Consider the following 17,598-nt stretch of genomic DNA (forward strand, 5'->3'; position numbering starts at 1 on the left):
GTGGTTAGGATAGATATACATATAGTTACATTCTCTTAATGAATAGAATGATTTGTTCTAATGGTGTTTGTAAATAGGATCTCAAGTCCGCATCTTGTAGAGCAATTAACCACTACAAGAATATATGCAGTGTGTTAGTTATTGAAACTGTCCTACCGATTTGATTTGAAACTGTCTCATTGCTATCTGTTTATCAATAAAATTATGAAAGAAAAAGCCAGGAAAAAAAAAGCCAGGAAAATTTTAGGTTTTAAAACATAGAAGTTATAGTAATTAAAATAGCTTGCTTTGCTCATATTTATAGCAGCACAATTTATATTAGTTAGATCCTAGAAACAGTGTATGTGTCCAATAATAGATGAATGGTTAAAGAAAGTTTTTCTACACAATGTAGCAATACTGTGTCATAAAAAAGATAAATGAGGCATTTGTAGGCAAATAGAGAAAACTTGAATATGTTAAGTGAAATAAGTCATACACCCAACTTAAATATCAAGTGTCTTATCTTTTATAAAGAAACTGGATATGTGTGTGTGTGTGTGTGTGTGTGTGTGTGTGTGTGTGTATATATATATATATATATATATATATATGAATGATAGATAAATAGGAAGTAGGGAAAAGTCTAAATAATTGAATAATTTCCCAAATTATCTATTCTATTGTTTCAAAAAACTTTAATATGTAAGCTAATTTGTTTCATTTATTCTACTAGTTTTCTCTTAGTTCACTGATGAAAAATTTTAAGGTATTAATCTGTTCCTTTGTGAGTCTTTTTGTCTGTGATGTGTACTCTGAGTACCATTTTGCTGTTCTTTGAAGATTTGATATGCAGAGTGTTAACTACTGTTATTCTCTAATTATTTTATAAAATTATGTTTTTTTCACAGCAGAAGAGTGCTTATATTTTCTCTATTAATATCTACTTGTAGCACATTAAAATAAAAAAAAAACCAGCTTGCTCTTACTGAGTGCATGAAGAAAAATGAAATAGAGGAAAAAAATCCAGGAGTAGATTCTATTGAAAAGAATTTATTGAACAAAATTACTGCAGTTGAAATAGATGGAAAAATGGTGTGTTATTCTGGTAAAGTGGGGAAAAAAACCCCTCACTTTCTACCTCACTTCTTGTTTTTGATTGATCAGAGATACAAGTAATTCATTAGGATACTACATAAAACAGTGAATAACCTTTATGATTTCTAATATGAAAGTGCTATTTCAAAATTAAGACACAATCTCAGAATAATAAAATAGAAAAAAGGAAAAAAAAAGTGCTGAAAGTTAAAAAGCAAATGATAAACTTTGACAAAATATGTTAGCAGCTGTCTTGGTTACTTTTCTCATTGCTGAGACAAAAATCCCCAATACTGAAAGTTGAAGGAGGAGATGTTTGTTTGGGCTCACGTTCACAGAAGGGCCAATCCATAGTCAGCTGGCTCTGCGGCAAGGTGGCTTGGCAGAAGAGTGTCACAGAGAAACAGTTCATGGCACATCAGACAGCAAAACAGTGAGAAATGGTGTAGGAGTGAAGCAGCAGCCAGAGGATGCCTGCCTTTTGGGTGTGCCACTCACTCAGGGTGAGCCTTCCCATTACCACATGCATGACTATGCTGAAATGATCAGTGTGCTAATGTTGTTTTACAGTTGTTACTGAACTTATTCATTAGATTTTTTTTTAGTTATTTCTTTATGTGGCAGAACCAGGGATTGAACTCAGGCCCTTGCGCTTGCCAGGGAAGCACTTGTTCCACTGAGCCATCTCCCCAGCCCCATAGTAATTTCTTTAACAAATGAAATCTTTTGTAGTATACTGTTTTTAAAAATATATACATGAGGGCTGGTGAGATAGCTCAGTGGTCTAAAGTATCTGCTTAGGCAAGCTTAGACAAGTGCACAGGAACCACAGTTCTATCTCTGGTACCATGTGTCATGCCAGCCCCACCCCCAGGGTACGCTGAGTTGGCCCCCCCCCAAAATATATATATGTGTGTGTGTGTGTGTGTGTAACAGGAAAACTACTGTACTAAATTATAGCTGTTTGTAATAGTTTTTACAGTTCCATAGGTTTTAAAATTATACAGTATTAGTTATTAATATTGATAATTTTGTCTTTTTATATTTGTATCTTTTGGTTTTTCTCTTTTAATTTCATTGACTTACGCTTCTTTTTTTTTTTTTTTTTGGTGGACCAGGGATTGAACTCAGGCCCTTGCGCTTGCCAGGCAAGCGCTTATTCTACTGAGCCATCTCCCTGACCCCCTGACTTACACTTCTATAAATGTTAAAAATAGTGGTGATAAAGCACATCTTTATTTTGTTTTCATGTATAGTAGGACTGTTTCTAGAATTTTTTTTTTATTTTTGAGACAGGGTGCTATCTGTAATCCAGGCTGGTCTTGAACTCATTTTGTAGCCTAGGATGGCTTCGAACTTGCAGCAATTTTTCTGCCTTAGCTTTTTGAGTGCTGTCATCACAGGCGTGTACCACCATGCCTGGCTATTTTTCTAGAATTCATTTTAATTCTGATATAGGCTTTGGACTTTACACACACACACACACACACACACACACACGTACACAGTGTTTATTGTTAAACTATTATTTTGTTAGGAATTTTGATAATTAAAAATTATGTTGAATTTCATCAAATTTTTTTGAGATTTATAAACTTTTTTCCTTTTACTTATTAATTGGGTAAACTACATTGAAAGATATAATATGAAGTGTTTTTTGTTCTGCTAATATGAGCTTCATGTGATCATGCATAACTATTGACAGATTTTGTTTACTAATATTTTCATCAGATTTCTGCATTGACATTTAGGTTAATATCAATATGAACTGTATGATATTCAAAAATGGAATGACTCTTTTTATCTTTTTGAAAGTATTTGTATTAGTGCTATTCTCTTATTACTAGAACAATTTTAAATCTGTTTGTTTATTCCCAGATATTTAAAAATTATTGGAATTACCTATTTTTACAAAGATTTAGTAGAATTCACCTATGTAACTGTGTGTGGTGCTTTGTGAGGCAGGCATTTTGATTCTTTATTTCCTTCCTTCCTTCCTTCCTTCCTTCCTTCCTTCCTTCCTTCCTTCTTTCTTTCTTTCTTTATTCATTTTTATGTATTTAGGACAGGGTCTACAGGGTCTCACTACACAGATTAGACTCATAGTGACCTCCTGTTTTTAGCCTCCCAAGTGCTGGGATTACAGGTGTGCATGACCACACCCAGTCTTAGTCACCATCTCAGCGTGCCCCAGGGATCGGGCTAATATGGCAGGCCTGAATCAAACCCCAGTCCCTGCATCTGCCTAAGCAGGTGCTTTAGTTTGCTGAGCTATCTGGCTGACTCCCTTTTCATTTTTTTAGTTGCATAAATTATTATTTACTTGTTTTGATGAAATTCATACTGACAGATGACATAACATTTGTATGTCTGACAGCTTTGCTTGAATGTATATAATCATTTTTAACATTTAAAGTTTTACTAGTAGCTTTGTTTCTCTGCACTACCTTAGAAAATAGGCATGCTTTTTATAACTGTAGAATGTAAAGTGTTTTATTGGTAAATGTGTAGCACAGTTTTTTACAGGTCAAGAGGAGTTAAGTTAGGGAAGGCAATCTGACCTGGCAGAAAAACAACTAATCCAGGGTACTGAGAAACTTTTTTGAAGGTGCTCTGCTCATTTAGAGGGTCACTTTGGGGAATATAGGCTTTGGAAAGTAGAGGACCAAGAGGGAGGTTGTGCTGTTGTTATAGTGCTCTGAAGGTAAGTTGTATTACTGTCATGAAAACTACTCCACCTACTTTGTGCTTTTGGGTCTTCTTGTTAGAGCTGGGACAGGGTAGAGCCAGGCTGTAGGGAAATCACAGAAGAATGGCAGAGGCTGACATCTGGAGACCTGTTATATTGGTTCACTAAAGTTAGTGGGTTTTTTTCCAATCAGATTTTATTGGTACATTTTGGATATACATAATGATCACATTCATCATAGGGAATTTGCACCTGTACATGGTATATATTGCTGCTTTTTTTTCTCATTTCCCTCCTCTCCCTGCACTAAGCCCTTTTCCCTTCCTTATTTATGAAAGCTTTATTTCCATTTTCTTCCTTCTATTCCTTTTTTCCTTGTCCTTCCTTCCTTTATCCTTCTCCTCTCCTTTGTTCCCCTTCCCATTTGAATATTTTGTTGCCATTTCCCAATGTCTCGTACACATTTTGGTTCTCATTTATGCTTTTGGTTCTCACACCAGAGAAACTATGGTATTTATACATATGCATCTCATCTAAGAGTATGTTCTCAAGGTGCATCCATTTACCTAGAAATGTTTTGAGCTGATCCTTTTTTATGACAACATAGTGCCCCACCATGTAAAAATACCACATCTTCTTTATTCATTCACCAGTTGATGGGCATTTGGGCCATTTCCTTAATTTGACTGTTATAAACTGTGCTACTACAAACATGGGTATCACACATCACTTTGGCATGACACTTTTAATTCTTTTGGGAAGATGTCAAGAAGGGGAATAGCTGGGTCAGATGGAACCTCTAGTCCTAATATTTTGAGGAATCTCCACACTAATTTCTGCAGTGCTGGCACCAGTCTACACTGGTACCAATAGTGGAGAAGGGTTCCTTTTTCGCTGTAACCTCTCCTAACCCCTCCTGCATTTGTTGCTGGTTGAGTTCTTGGTAATAGCCATCATTTCTGGAGTGAAATGGAGTCTCAGCATTGTTTTAATTTGCATCTCTTGAATGACCAGTGATGTTGAACAGTTTTTCATGTATTTATTTGATGTTTGTACTTCTTCATTTGAAAAGTGTATATTCATCTCAGATACCCATTTTTGGATTGGGTCTTTAAATTGGGGGAGGGAATCTGATTTTTTTTTGAGTTCTTTTTAAAATTTTTTTTAAAAAATTTACTTACCTGTTTATTTGATACAGAGTCTCACTCTGTGATACTCCTGTCTCAGCTTGCTCAGTGCAGGGATTACAGGTGTGTGGCACCATGCCTGGTTTTAGGACCAGCATGGTGCACCTGGGGTTCTGGGGCTGGCATGGCATGAGGTACCAGAGATCGAACTTGGGCCCCTGAGCCTTTCAGGCAAGCACTTAGACCACCCAGCTATCTCCCCAGCCATTTTTTGAGTTCTTTATATGTTCTAGAGAATAATCTTTTATCTGAGAAACAGTTTGCAAACATTTTTCACATTGTGGGTTTCTCATTCTTCATTCTTGGTGGTTTCTCTTTTGCATAAAAGCTTTTAATAAGATAAGATCCCACTGGTCAATTCTTTGTGATAGTTCTTGTGTGATCACGGTTTTGTTCATGAAGTCTTTGACTATACCAGTGTCTTCAAGAGTTCTGCCTATTTTATCTTCCACAGATTTAATGTTTCTGTCTTAATATTTAGATCTCTGATCCATTTTGGTTTTAGTTCACTGTTAGTGTTTCCACTTACATATGCGACAGCTTCCATTTTTTCTCACTGATGTTCATGTCAAAGTGTGTATGTTTAACTTGGGAAGGAAATTGTTAAGAAATGTATAGGTTAGAGTTTGCATTTGTAAAGTGTTCATAGATGATTCTAGGGTGTTTCTTTTAAGTCATCTCTCAGTTTCATTAGAAGTAAATATTTTGGCCAAAAGAGAGATTAAGAAGACCTTAGTCTTGTAAACATTCTCACTAACTCACAGTATTTTCATTTGTTGTGTCCATCTTGACTTGCACAACTCTTCTTCTGGCTTGTGTCATTAGATTTTATCAGACAAAGGTCACAAAGCAGTATCACTGCATTTGGCACTGTACTTGACTCCCAGTTGTCATAAGACCATCTAAGGAAGAAAGTCATAGAAGGAACAATAGTGTGTATAAATCAAAGAAGTGGAAAGACAGGTGTGGTGGTGAATCATGCCTATAATCCCAGCTACTCTGCAGGCAGAGGCAGGAGGATATTAAGTTTGAGGCAGCTTGGGGTACCTTAGTGAGACTTTACTGAACAAAGCAATGTAGGTGTCTAGCTCAGTATTGAGGCAGTGCTTGCTTTGGCTGCACCTATACTAAAATAGTAGGGTACCCCTACTTACCCCCACTGTCCAAACAAGGAATGGGAAGGGCATAGTCATTTTTAGATGTGAAGTCGTGTCACTTTTGCCATTGAGCTACTTACTTAATCTCTCTCAACCTCTAATTCCTCATCTTTATAATAAATAGGGTTAATAATAAGTGTCTTGAAGAATTTTGTGAAGACTTAATGGGATAATGTATCTAATTTGGAGCCTAATTAGGATTTAATAAATTTCTTATGATTCCCAGTACCTTCCCCCAAATTTCTTCGAGTTTATTTTTTTCTCTTAATAGCTTGCATTTTAGTCTTACTGCATCATTTTCTTTAAGTCTAGTTCCATGTCATTTATTTATTCTTTTACTCAAAACCTCCTCATTGAGTACTTGCTCTGTAGTGTAGTGTCTACACTGTTCTAAGGGCCGGGATTAGAATAACCATCAAGACAGACATCTACTTTGAAGATAACAAAATGCACAATGTACTAAACATTATTACTCTCCTACCATTTTTTTTGAAATTTTATACCATTTTTTCTTTTGTTTAAAGTAAAAAAAAAAAAGATTGGCAATATCCCAAGCTTATGAAATTTGCATTCAGGTAGATAGTTAAAAAAGAGATAACAGATTAAACTAGAAAATATCAAGTAATGATTATCAGTGTGATAAAAATAGAAAGAAATATAGATTGTGAAGCATGCTTCATTAGGTTGATAAAGAAAGTGACATTTTGATAAAGTGACATTTTACTGAGCCCTAGATAATAAGAAGGGGCTAGCTATTCTAGTTGTGTTAAGATGTGGAGGAGGAACGTTTCAAGAAGAGGGATCAGCTAGTTCAGAGGTGGCAAAAGATTTGTTCTGTAAAGAAGGATGAAGCTATTTATTTTTTGTTTGTTTGTATGAGACAGGGTCTGGCTACATATTTCGGGCTGGCTGTGAACTCACTGTGGAGCCCAGACTAGCCTCAGGCTTGCAGCGATCCTCCTGCCGCAGCCTCCCCAGATCTGTGATCACAGGTGTGCACCATCACACCCAGCGAGGATGGAGCTGTTTAAACAAGGGTCAGATTTTGAGTGATCTCATAGGCCAGCTTCAGGAGTTTGGTATAGTAAGTTTGGACTTTCTAAAGATCTATAGGTACATGTTAATTTATGACTGAAATATTGTGCTAATAGTCACTTGGGTAATATTCATAATACTAATAACCTTTGGGGTAGAATGAGGATGAAAATCTTACTTTATATAGTAAAGTGGATTAAAAATCAAGGTGAGGCCTAATATATGTGAATACTTTCTATTTTAGCTATTGAAAGTTGATTAAAATAATAAGTGCATATAATTAACTTTTAATTATTTTTCTTAGTGCCATTTACTGTGATAATTCTTGTTTGGATGTTGTGGCATCACAGGAAAAGTTATCACCAAATAATAAACTTATACTGAACATTTCTCAAATTTGATGGTAGCCTAGAATTAATAGTATATTTTAAAAAGTTAAATTAATTTTATAAAAGTTTTAGATTTGTAGAGTGGTTGCAAAGAAGGTACAGAGAGTTCCCATATACTGTATATTCAGTTTTCCTGTTATTAACTTTTGATGCCAATATGATTTTGAATCATTATTGAGAAATCATCATTAAAGTCGATGCATGCAGTACAATTCTAACTCAACTCCATGGTGTTAGGGCAGATTTTACAGTCCTCTAAGAGATTCTTTGCATTTTAGACACTAGCTGTGTTCTCTGGGTTTCCCAGACTTCCCAGGAAGTAGGAACTAACAGGAAGTAAGAAGTAACAGAAAGTGGGAAAATGCTATAGTTGTGATTGCCAGTTCTCTATATAAATGATAAGAAATCAGGAGTAGCCAATAAAGAGATACACTGATCAAAGCTGGAAGGACCTCAAATGTGGCCCTTTTATGTCCTTAGGATGTATCACCTTCCTGTCCCAGTGCATTGATACATGATTACAATTATGGTTTATGTCTAGATATTCCTTCCTCCCCAAAGCCTTGTGCAGTAAGGGATTGATTCCTAGTCCAATGCTGGGATTAATGGTGAGCATGCTATATCTACCCTAGGGTAAGTACCTGCTTGGGATATAAAGGACAGAAAGAGGCTTGTCCCTGTTTTCTCTCTTTTGTTGCTTTTGCTGTGTTTCACTGCCGTGAACTGTTACCCTCCTGCCTCAGAGCCAGCTGATTATGGACTGAAAGCTCTACAAACTGTGAACTAAATAAACCTCTCCTCCTTTAAGTTTGGGTGTCAGGTATTTTGTCTCAGCAACAAGAAAATTAACTAAGATGGTATCTAACTAGGGAAGTGTTTTGTAGAATGTCCTTCATATTTGGTTTGTTTTTCTCTCATGGTTAGATGGCAGGTATAGTTTTATTTTAAGAGAAAGATCAGAGAGGTAGAGACTGTTCTTATCCCTTTATATCAAAAGTATGAAACCAAGTAACTTATGGTTATTGGTGTTAATTTTAAACATCTGGCTGAGGTAGTGTCTGTCAGGTTTTTTCACTGTAAAGTTACCACCACTCCTTACCCTGTTTTGTCCTGTTTCCCTTAGAAGTCATGCTGGGTATGACTGAAGGAGTGGGGAGTTATGCTCTATCTCCCTGAGAATATGGTAAAGAGTATTTTTTGATAAGGAGACAAAACAATTTTAAATTGTAGATCATTAAGAATCTATTATAAAAATTGACTCAAATATGTGTTATTTTGAAGTATTAGAAAATGAGAATTGTAGAGCTGAGTGGTTCCTTCTTTAGATCCACTCAGAGGGGCGATTCAGTTAGAGGCAGATAGACTTTGCTGTGCGTGAGGGGAACCTTGATAACTAAGAGGGCTGCATCTACATCTGTCTCAATTTGTTTATGACCTGTGGCATGTGAAATAACCTATTCAATAGCATTGAATAAAAAGCCACCTCTCTTCAGGCTTTCGAATGGGTTATGGGATAGGAGATTTGGCAAAAGTGGCTCCTTTCTTTATAAAGTGGTGTGCATGCTGTTTAATTTCAGCTCAGTGAAGTAGTATACATGTTTTTTAAAAATAATTTTATTGGGAAACAAATATCAATGAGACAGTTTCACAACCAATTACTGCACATTTTCAATAATCACTACATTGCATATTGTTGTCTTAGTGGTTATTCATTGTACAAAATGCAGACATGATATCCTATCTCAAACACTATTATAACAATCCTCTCTATTAATTGAATTAAGTGAATGGAGTTGTATATCTATCCTAACTATTTTGAGTATACAGATATAAGTTATAAAAGGGTCATTCATTTGTATCTTTTTTGGTTAGTTTTGTCAGAGAAGGGCATTCCATTATTATTTAAATATTGTAGGTGCTTGAATTCAGCAGAATCTCCCAATATAGTCCAGTAGCCCATACTAGTAGTGTGTTTTCTGTAAGACTGGCAGTATCAGAAGTTGTTGACTTGAGCTTTTTACAGCTCAGCATATTAATGTGGCTTTACTTTTAATACTTTGTTTTCATACTTTTCTGCTGGATGGTTAAGACCAAGATAAAGCAAGGCCTATATAACAAGAAATGTAACTTTTGTATCTGACAAGGTCAGTCAAATCCCCTCAAGATTTAACCTGAAACCCTATACCGCAGTTTAGATCCTTTGTGTCAGCCATGTGGCTGAGTCACGGCCATTGCTTGACCAATTTGTTCTCTTGTGAAAGCATGAGAGAATGTTTTCTCTCCATGTGACTCTCCTTAGGCACACTCTGCATTATCAGTCACATTCCTCTGTGGCCCCGTAATCTCCTTGATCAGAAAATTTGGGACACAGCTGAGTTACATAATGTTACAGTATAGGTTCTCCTGTGTCCTGAGTCCTCATTGACCTTGAAAGGCTAGGACCAAAATGTTGGCTGTCCTTGCAGCCCTTCTTTTTCTCTGATTTTTGGTCTGCAAACTTAGGTTGTTAACCAGAAGAGAAGCTTATTATTACCTTACAACATATGCAGTTGGGTTTAACCTAACTGTCTGAATATCAAACATCTTAGGCATAACATGGAACAGGTATTTTCCTTAAACTTTAAGTCCCTGTGGAATATGAAGACAAAATTTAAAAAATAAAAAAATTTGAAAAATATGAATAATTATATAATTTTACACAGAAATTAAGAAATCTAACCATATACAGCATTGTAGCAGGACTGCTCTGTGACATTCTTTTTTCCTGTCTCTTGTTTTCATTTATTGTATACATTTGATTTCTCCAAAATTTAATTCTTCCATGGGCTGACATTTAGAAATTAAATTTTAAGAGTTTTATTATTGTTTTTATCAGAGCAGATTCAACTTGTACCTTATGACAGAATTGTTTCAATATATTACATATATTCAGATTCTGTGGTCTGGGTTGTGAAATTATTTCTATAACTACTTACAGAAAAGATGATCCCTATATTAACAGTGATTGGGGAAAGTGAATTTTGAGTTGGCTTCAGCTCTGCTGTGACTGGTATCACCATCACTAATTACTCTTCTCATGATGAAAATTGAGCTTCCAGAAATATGAAATATGAAATATGAAATTTCAGAAATATAAAATTTTAGGTTAGAATTTTAACTGAAAAGTTGTCAGCATGAAGGGGAAAAATGTTATTTGCCTTGTAGTTTGAGTTGCATCTTTTTATTATTCAAGCGCTCCAAGCAGGCCAGCAAGCATTATTTATTTTTTAAATTTTTAATTTATTTAAATGAGATAAAAAGATAAAATAACAATGAAACAGTTTCAAAAACAGGTTAGTAGGACACTTACAATAATTAATACATTGCATATTGTTGTCTTTGTAGTAGTTATTCAGAGGACAAGATGTAGACATGATATCTTGTCTAAACACTAATAATACAGACCTTTCTTCTCATTGAACTAAGAGAAAGTAGCTGTATATTTATTCTATCTCAGTAAGCATTATTTATAATACTTAGGAAGTCTGCCTGTTTTGTCTTCATTCTGATGCACGTAATTCTTAATAGACTCATTAATTCACATAAGACAGTACTCTCTGAGAGAAAGGTTGTCTTCACTTTATGGAAAGGAAACCCAGGGAGTAATGGTGAAATGATCTGCTTTGAGACAGTGGCTAAACCTAGATCAGCATGCCTGGATATGTGTCTATTCAAAGAAAATGAAAACTGATTCTTGAGCAGTAGCAATTAAACCTTCAGCAAATCTGGAAAAACACATGAAAAGCATTGGGTTACTTATTCTTAGTAACTCTAAACCAGGATTTCTCAACCTTCACACTATTGGCATTTTGGGTTGGGTAATTCTTTATTGTTGTGGGAGTTGTGCTGTGTACTATGGGCTGTTTAGCAGCAACCCTTGCCTCTACCACTGGGAACAACCCCTATCCCTTGGAGTTGTGTCAAACAAAACTTTGTCCAGACACAGCCAAATATCCTGTGTAGTCCCATTTTTCCTTGGGTCAGAACCACTACTCTTTGGCTAGAGAAACAACCTGCATATCTCCTTCACCGCTTTCTGTGCTGAGATTTGAAGGCTTTGCTTGTTCATACGGGACAGGTGCTCCACCACTGAGGCACATACTCAGCACTTTTCAGTTTTTTAAAAGCAATTTTAAGACATCGTCTGGCTATGTTGCCCAGGCTGGTCTTGAACTAGAGTCTTTGTGCCTTAGCCTCCAAGTAGTAAGGACTACAATGTGGGCCACCAGGCCTGGCCCCAGGCCCTAGTTTTGAAGGTGATCTATAATTTAGCATTAGCATACATCACCACTAGCCTCATTTTCTCTAGCTGTAAAATGAGGGACTTCACTTGTGCCCTTTTATCATGTTTCTAGATCTGGTTTTTAGAAGATAAAACATCAGTGAGTGACTTTATATAGCAAATTTATTTTGAGATAATATTGAACAGTTTTAAAGTAGTCCAAAGCACATATGTAAGTTGAATATATTTCCTGAGGTAAATTTAAACTGTCTTCAGTTACTGCTTAATTTTATTCTTATTTGTCTTTTTACTTTCAGTAAGACTGCAAACTTTCCTCCCTTATTGCTTTGCCAAGCCTCACAGGACTCTTGCAGTTTTTGTCTGCAGTTCTTTGATCTCAGAGTGGCTTTGTTAAGTAGTGCTCAGTCCTGGTGATTTCAATTAGTTATTTCCTCAGAGGGAAAAAAAAAAAAAAAACCTGATATGCCTACTCCCAGAATCCAGATTCCCTAAATCTGGACTTTAAGTGGAGAAAGGGAATATTATACTGTCCTCCTAAGGGGTATACCAACTGACAACCAGGGACTTTCATCTCTCAGCTTCCTCCTCTAATCCAAAATGAGGAACATCCTGGACCAGGAATATCTGAGGGATTAAGTTTCTTCGGCTTCCTTTGAACATATTATAGGTACATTTTATAAGTACATTATATATATTTGGTTATGTGGACAAAAAGGCTGTGGAGATAGCTCAGTGGCATAAGCGCATGCCTGGCCAGCACAAGGTTTCAAGCCCGATCCCCAATACTGAACAAGAAAAAAAATATATGATGTTTGCTTGCTCACTCCTGTGCTCTTATGTGCAAACGAAATAAATTAAAAGAAAACCTGTAAATATCTCTTACGTCTATCATGTTCTCCTTTTGAAATTCTTTAAATTTTTTTATTAGTGCATGTTTGCAGTACATAATGAGTATATTCATTGTGGGGAGTTGGTATCACATCTTAGTCCATTTTACTTCCCCTTCCCTATTTCTTAAAATCCCAAGATCCCTTCCCATCTATGAAAAGTCTTCCTCTGTTTCCTGTTGTCTGATTCTTATTTATTTTGCTCTTTGAATTATTTATAGTGTACTTTGGTTTTATTTTGTTTAGCATTAAGCATCTCAAGGTGCATCCATTTTCCTACAGATGTCTCAAGTTTATCCTTTGTGATTGTCCTTTTAGACCTTCATGTGGAAATGGTCTCCTTTTATAATTGGCATCTTTGGTTATCTCAGGGATGGAGAGGAATTTAATTAAGAGTTGGAGGGATCTGCATGTAAATTTGGTTTCTCACCTTTTACTAACTCAGTGCTTAATGTGTAAAAGACACAACACTACCCAGGTGATAGGGTAAGAATGTGGGTTATTGGGTGACCTTTAAATGACTCTGAGAGGGTCACTCACCAGAGCCCACACAGCTAGCCTGAGAAAGTGCAGTACTAGGAGGTGCCCCTAGTTAAGAGATTATGTCATCTGAAAAGCACAATGTTAAAAACTGAACTTTTGCAAAAATATTGAGGACAATTCCATTGATCTTTTTAGGAAAAAGTATCTCTAATGTTCCTAATGAGAACATGAAGGAGGTTAAGAAATCTCCGAAAACAATTAGCTGATTACATAAATTGAAAAAAAAAAAATAGTCTCCTAGAACGGAGACATGGGGGCTGAGACATGGCAAACAAAGAAAAGGAACTGGCTTATACAGGCCACCTGCCTTAAAAATTACATCACAATAGCTGGACATATGTGGTTAACTCCAGTGACTGTGGTTTTTCACAGAGAGAAAGTCTAGCATCTAAATGCAGTGTGTTTTTCTCTGAGATTTCTCAGGACCCTGAAACATTGCTCAAGTTTTGTTCAGCAGAAATATGAGATTAAATATAGCTTTAACTTTCTGGAGAAAGAGAAGTATAAGTGAACTCAGCTTATTTGGTAAAGAGAGAAGACCTTGGAGTTGTGGTAGATTGACTTCTTGTGCTGATCAAAGTTTATAGGAAGAAAAATGATATGTCACACTTGGCTGCTGTGTAGATTTATTGTCTCTAGGAGATCATTGCTTAAAGGCAAATTTGAAGGATATGTCATTGTTGGTTTACACTGGCTTCAAGCATTAATTAAAAGGTGGTGGTCAGAACTGTCATCCAGAACAAATTATAAATGATAGAAAGAATCAGATTTTAAAACAATAATTAAGCAGATATGGGAATTGGAAAACCATCTTAGTTTGGTTCTAGAATATACTAGTAATATAGTTAAGGATGTCTATGCTTTATTTATTGCAGTTGCATTGAGAGACTTCATCTAGTAAACAACATTTGACTATTTAAAAACTTTCTGACTGTATGATTTCCAACTCTGAACTGTGGAAGAAATCAAAAATATCTTTTTCTTTTAATCTACATAGTGAAACCTTAACAATCTATTTCACTTTAAGGTGGAAAAAATATCCAAAAGAAGCAGCTTTAACTTCATTGAGGTGAATGTGTACCATGAAGATAGTTTGCTGGGTGCATGAGACTTATTTAGTAGCATTGTTTAAGAACTACTGGGTCTTAATGAAATCCTGCATTAGAATATAATCTATATTATGTGAAAAAGTAAGACAGGCCTTATTACTCAGAACCACAGAGACCCATCATTGGTTTTTATGTGTATGTTTTATTAAAAAAAATGTGCAGCGTTTTTCCTATGTTGAGGTTCTCAAAGTTTAAAACATCATAGCAAATAGTATTACATTTTTTTGAACATGCTAAGATACTGTATATACAAAATGCCTTCATTATTAATAAACCAATATCTTGTTTTTTAAAAAAATTAAAACCAACAATGCTTTCAGCATGATAAAATTATGGAATTAAAGCGGGGGCTTACATTCATGTAGAATGTTTTTGTTAAAACATATTACACACCACTTTTGAAATGTGAGAATATTGTTAGTATTTCTGATATTTGCCAAAATTTTCATGTCATGTATGTATGTGTTTTTGCTTTATAAAGAAAAAGATGAATATGTATTTGTATGAATTTCTAACTGGAAATGTCCATGGAGTTGGCTAATTTATATTTATTTTTTTATATAGATCTCTAATAATTTTAATTTCTGTGTCATTTAAATTTCATTTGAGTAAATTCACTAATTATTTCTTTTTCTTTTTTTGTGGTACTGGGGATTGAACTCAGGACCCTGCACTTGCCAGGCAAGCACTTATTCTACTGAGCTATCTCCCCAGCCCCACTAATTATTTTTTTAAAAAAGAGTGTGGATTATCTGTTATCAGGTGCATAGTAGAAATTCAATGAAATATGGTTCCTGTCCTTTCAGTGTCATTGCCTTACTGCCTTTCTTACCCTTTACCTACTAAAGCCAGTTAATTCCAAATGCACTGGATCATCCAGAGGAGAAAAGGACTTCATCTCACCGTTCTCTCCCTGTCTACTCTTTCTAGTCCTTAACATGCCAGTTATGTTTATGCCTTGCTGTTCCTTTTTCCTGGACTGTGTACCCCTGGGTCTTCACGGAGTGCTCCTTCACTTCCTTCAGGTTTAAACATTATACAGAAACTGCCTCTAATCACTGTATGTAGAACAGGACATGCACTCTGTTCCTTATTTCACTTTTTTTGCAGTACCAGGGATTGAACTCAGGAATTGCCAGGCAAGTGCTTATTCTACTGAGCTATCTCCCTGGCCCTCTGATTTTATTAGTACTATTACTTTTTCATTTTTATGTGTTTGGACAGGGTCTCACTATGCAGCTTGGACTTCTAGTGAGCCTCCTGTTTTCAGCCTCCCTAGCTCTGGGATATAGGCGTGTGTCACTATGCCTGGATTTGGTCACGGGCTCAGTGCGCCCCAGGGGAATGGCTGGTGTGGCAGGGAGGATGGGGGACTGAACTCCTGTCCCTGCACTTGCCAAACCAGGCACTTAGTCTGCCGAGTTATCTTGCTGGCCCCCTGCACTCTGTATCTTGCTACTTCCCATTCCCTTTATTTTGCTGTATTTTTCTCTCTCCACCTATATGGCCCATTAATCGTTTCTGTAATATTTGTCTCCCTCCACTGGTATATGAGCTTCATAAGGACAGGGACTCTATTAAATACTATGTCCTTAGTGTCTAAGAGAGTACTTGGCCTGCATTTGGTACTCACTAAATATTTGTGGAATGCATGAATAAAGGAATATTGTTTTCTAACCATGCTACATTTTCCTTGATGATTTTCAAGAAAAAAAACTGTGTAATGATTTATTTAATCTCTTAAATGTTTTGTCTCAATATTATACATTTGAGAAGTGACCACTTTTACTCATCAGTGTTTTATATTAGAATATAGTTCCTTCTGAGGCTTTTTTCCTTCATACAGTTTAATTTTAGAGAATGTTTAATTGCATCATTAACATTCCAGTCTGCAGGTCACTGTTGTAGGGTGGATTGGGAAAACAGAGAGACCTGTGTTCTATTTATATCAATTCTTTGTGTCCTTGAGTGGATTTTCAAAATCTTTAATGCTTCTTTTTAATGGAGAAGTTGAAAATACATGATAGTTAGAAATAGGTCCTTCCTTCCTTCCTTCCTTCCTTCCTTCCTTCCTTCCTTCCTTCCTTCCTTTCTTCCTTTCTTCCTTTCTTCCTTTCTTCCTTCTTTCCATCCATAGGATTACTTAATAATCTAAAATGATAGCTAGAGTGTTTTGCAGTCCTAAATGCCAGTTGGCTAGTGTAAGGAAAATCTTGAATATGTTTTGTTTTTAATTTCTTTTTTCTTGAAAGTCTAGCATATACAATTAAAAATAATCAGATTTGTTATTATGTCTTGTATCCAGATGTCCCCTAAAAGCCTCATGCAGGGGCTTTTTCAGAGGTGGCTGAATCTAAAGTGTGATTGATTATGGTGCAATACTAGGATTAAGGGTGTTAGGATTAAGGGTGGATGCTTACTAAATTAGTTCATTGATTGGTTTGGCACCACCCTAATCTTAGGAATCTGGATACACTATGAGAGACAGAAAGAAGTTTGCCTTGTCCCTTGCTTGCAGTTGCTACCTTCTGCCTGAGATGATTTTCTTCTCTGAAGTGCCTGATTGCCACACCAGCCTGGCTTGAAGTTAGCCAGTTATGGACTAAAACCTGTACGAACCATAGCCAAAATAAATCTTTCTTCCTTTAACTTTGGGTATCAGGTATTTTGCTTCAGCAATGAGAAAAGTAACTGAGATAGCTGTGATAGTTTTTACATTAGCAGTTCTCGTGATGTTTTTAGGATGCATTTGGAGAAATCTCTTCCTCTTTAATTTTTTGAAAAATTTAAGGAGAATTGGTATTAGTTTTTTTTACATGTTAGGTAGAGCTCAGTAGTGATCCTGTTTCCTCCTAGGCTTTTTTTCTTTTTCTTTTTTTTGCATGAGAGGTATTTTGTTATTAATTAAGTCTTGTTTTAAGTTACTAGTCTGTTAAATTTTATATTTCTTCATGATTCACTCTTGGTAAGATGTATGTGGACCACAAATTTGTTCACTTTTTCTAGGTTATCAGATTTATTGGCATAGAATTATTCATAATAATCTGTAATGACCTGTATTTTTGTGATGCCTATTATAGTCTCCCTTTTCATTTTTTATTTCATTTATGCATCATTTTTTTTTTTTTTAGTATGTGAGGGTTTCTCTACTTTGTTTTATTGATTTTTAAAACTGGTTTAAAATCTATTTCATTTATTTTTGCTCTGATTTTTTATTTCTTTTCATTCACTAGTTTTGAGTTT

At 35.6% G+C, this 17,598-nt stretch overlaps 1 protein-coding gene and 1 pseudogene across 1 annotated transcript in view; both read left to right on the forward strand.

Moving 5' to 3' along the window:
* The window catches only part of Ppm1l (protein phosphatase, Mg2+/Mn2+ dependent 1L), a 357,536-nt gene that overhangs the window by 38,834 nt on the left and 301,104 nt on the right, over positions 1–17,598 (forward strand). The window lies entirely within an intron of this gene.
* On the forward strand, positions 13,306–14,130 carry LOC105743303 (annotated as a pseudogene).

The sequence above is a fragment of the Octodon degus genome, unplaced genomic scaffold (assembly GCF_000260255.1).
Source record: "Octodon degus isolate 3935 unplaced genomic scaffold, OctDeg1.0 scaffold00115, whole genome shotgun sequence".
In the NCBI taxonomy this organism is placed as follows: Eukaryota; Metazoa; Chordata; class Mammalia; order Rodentia; family Octodontidae; genus Octodon; species Octodon degus.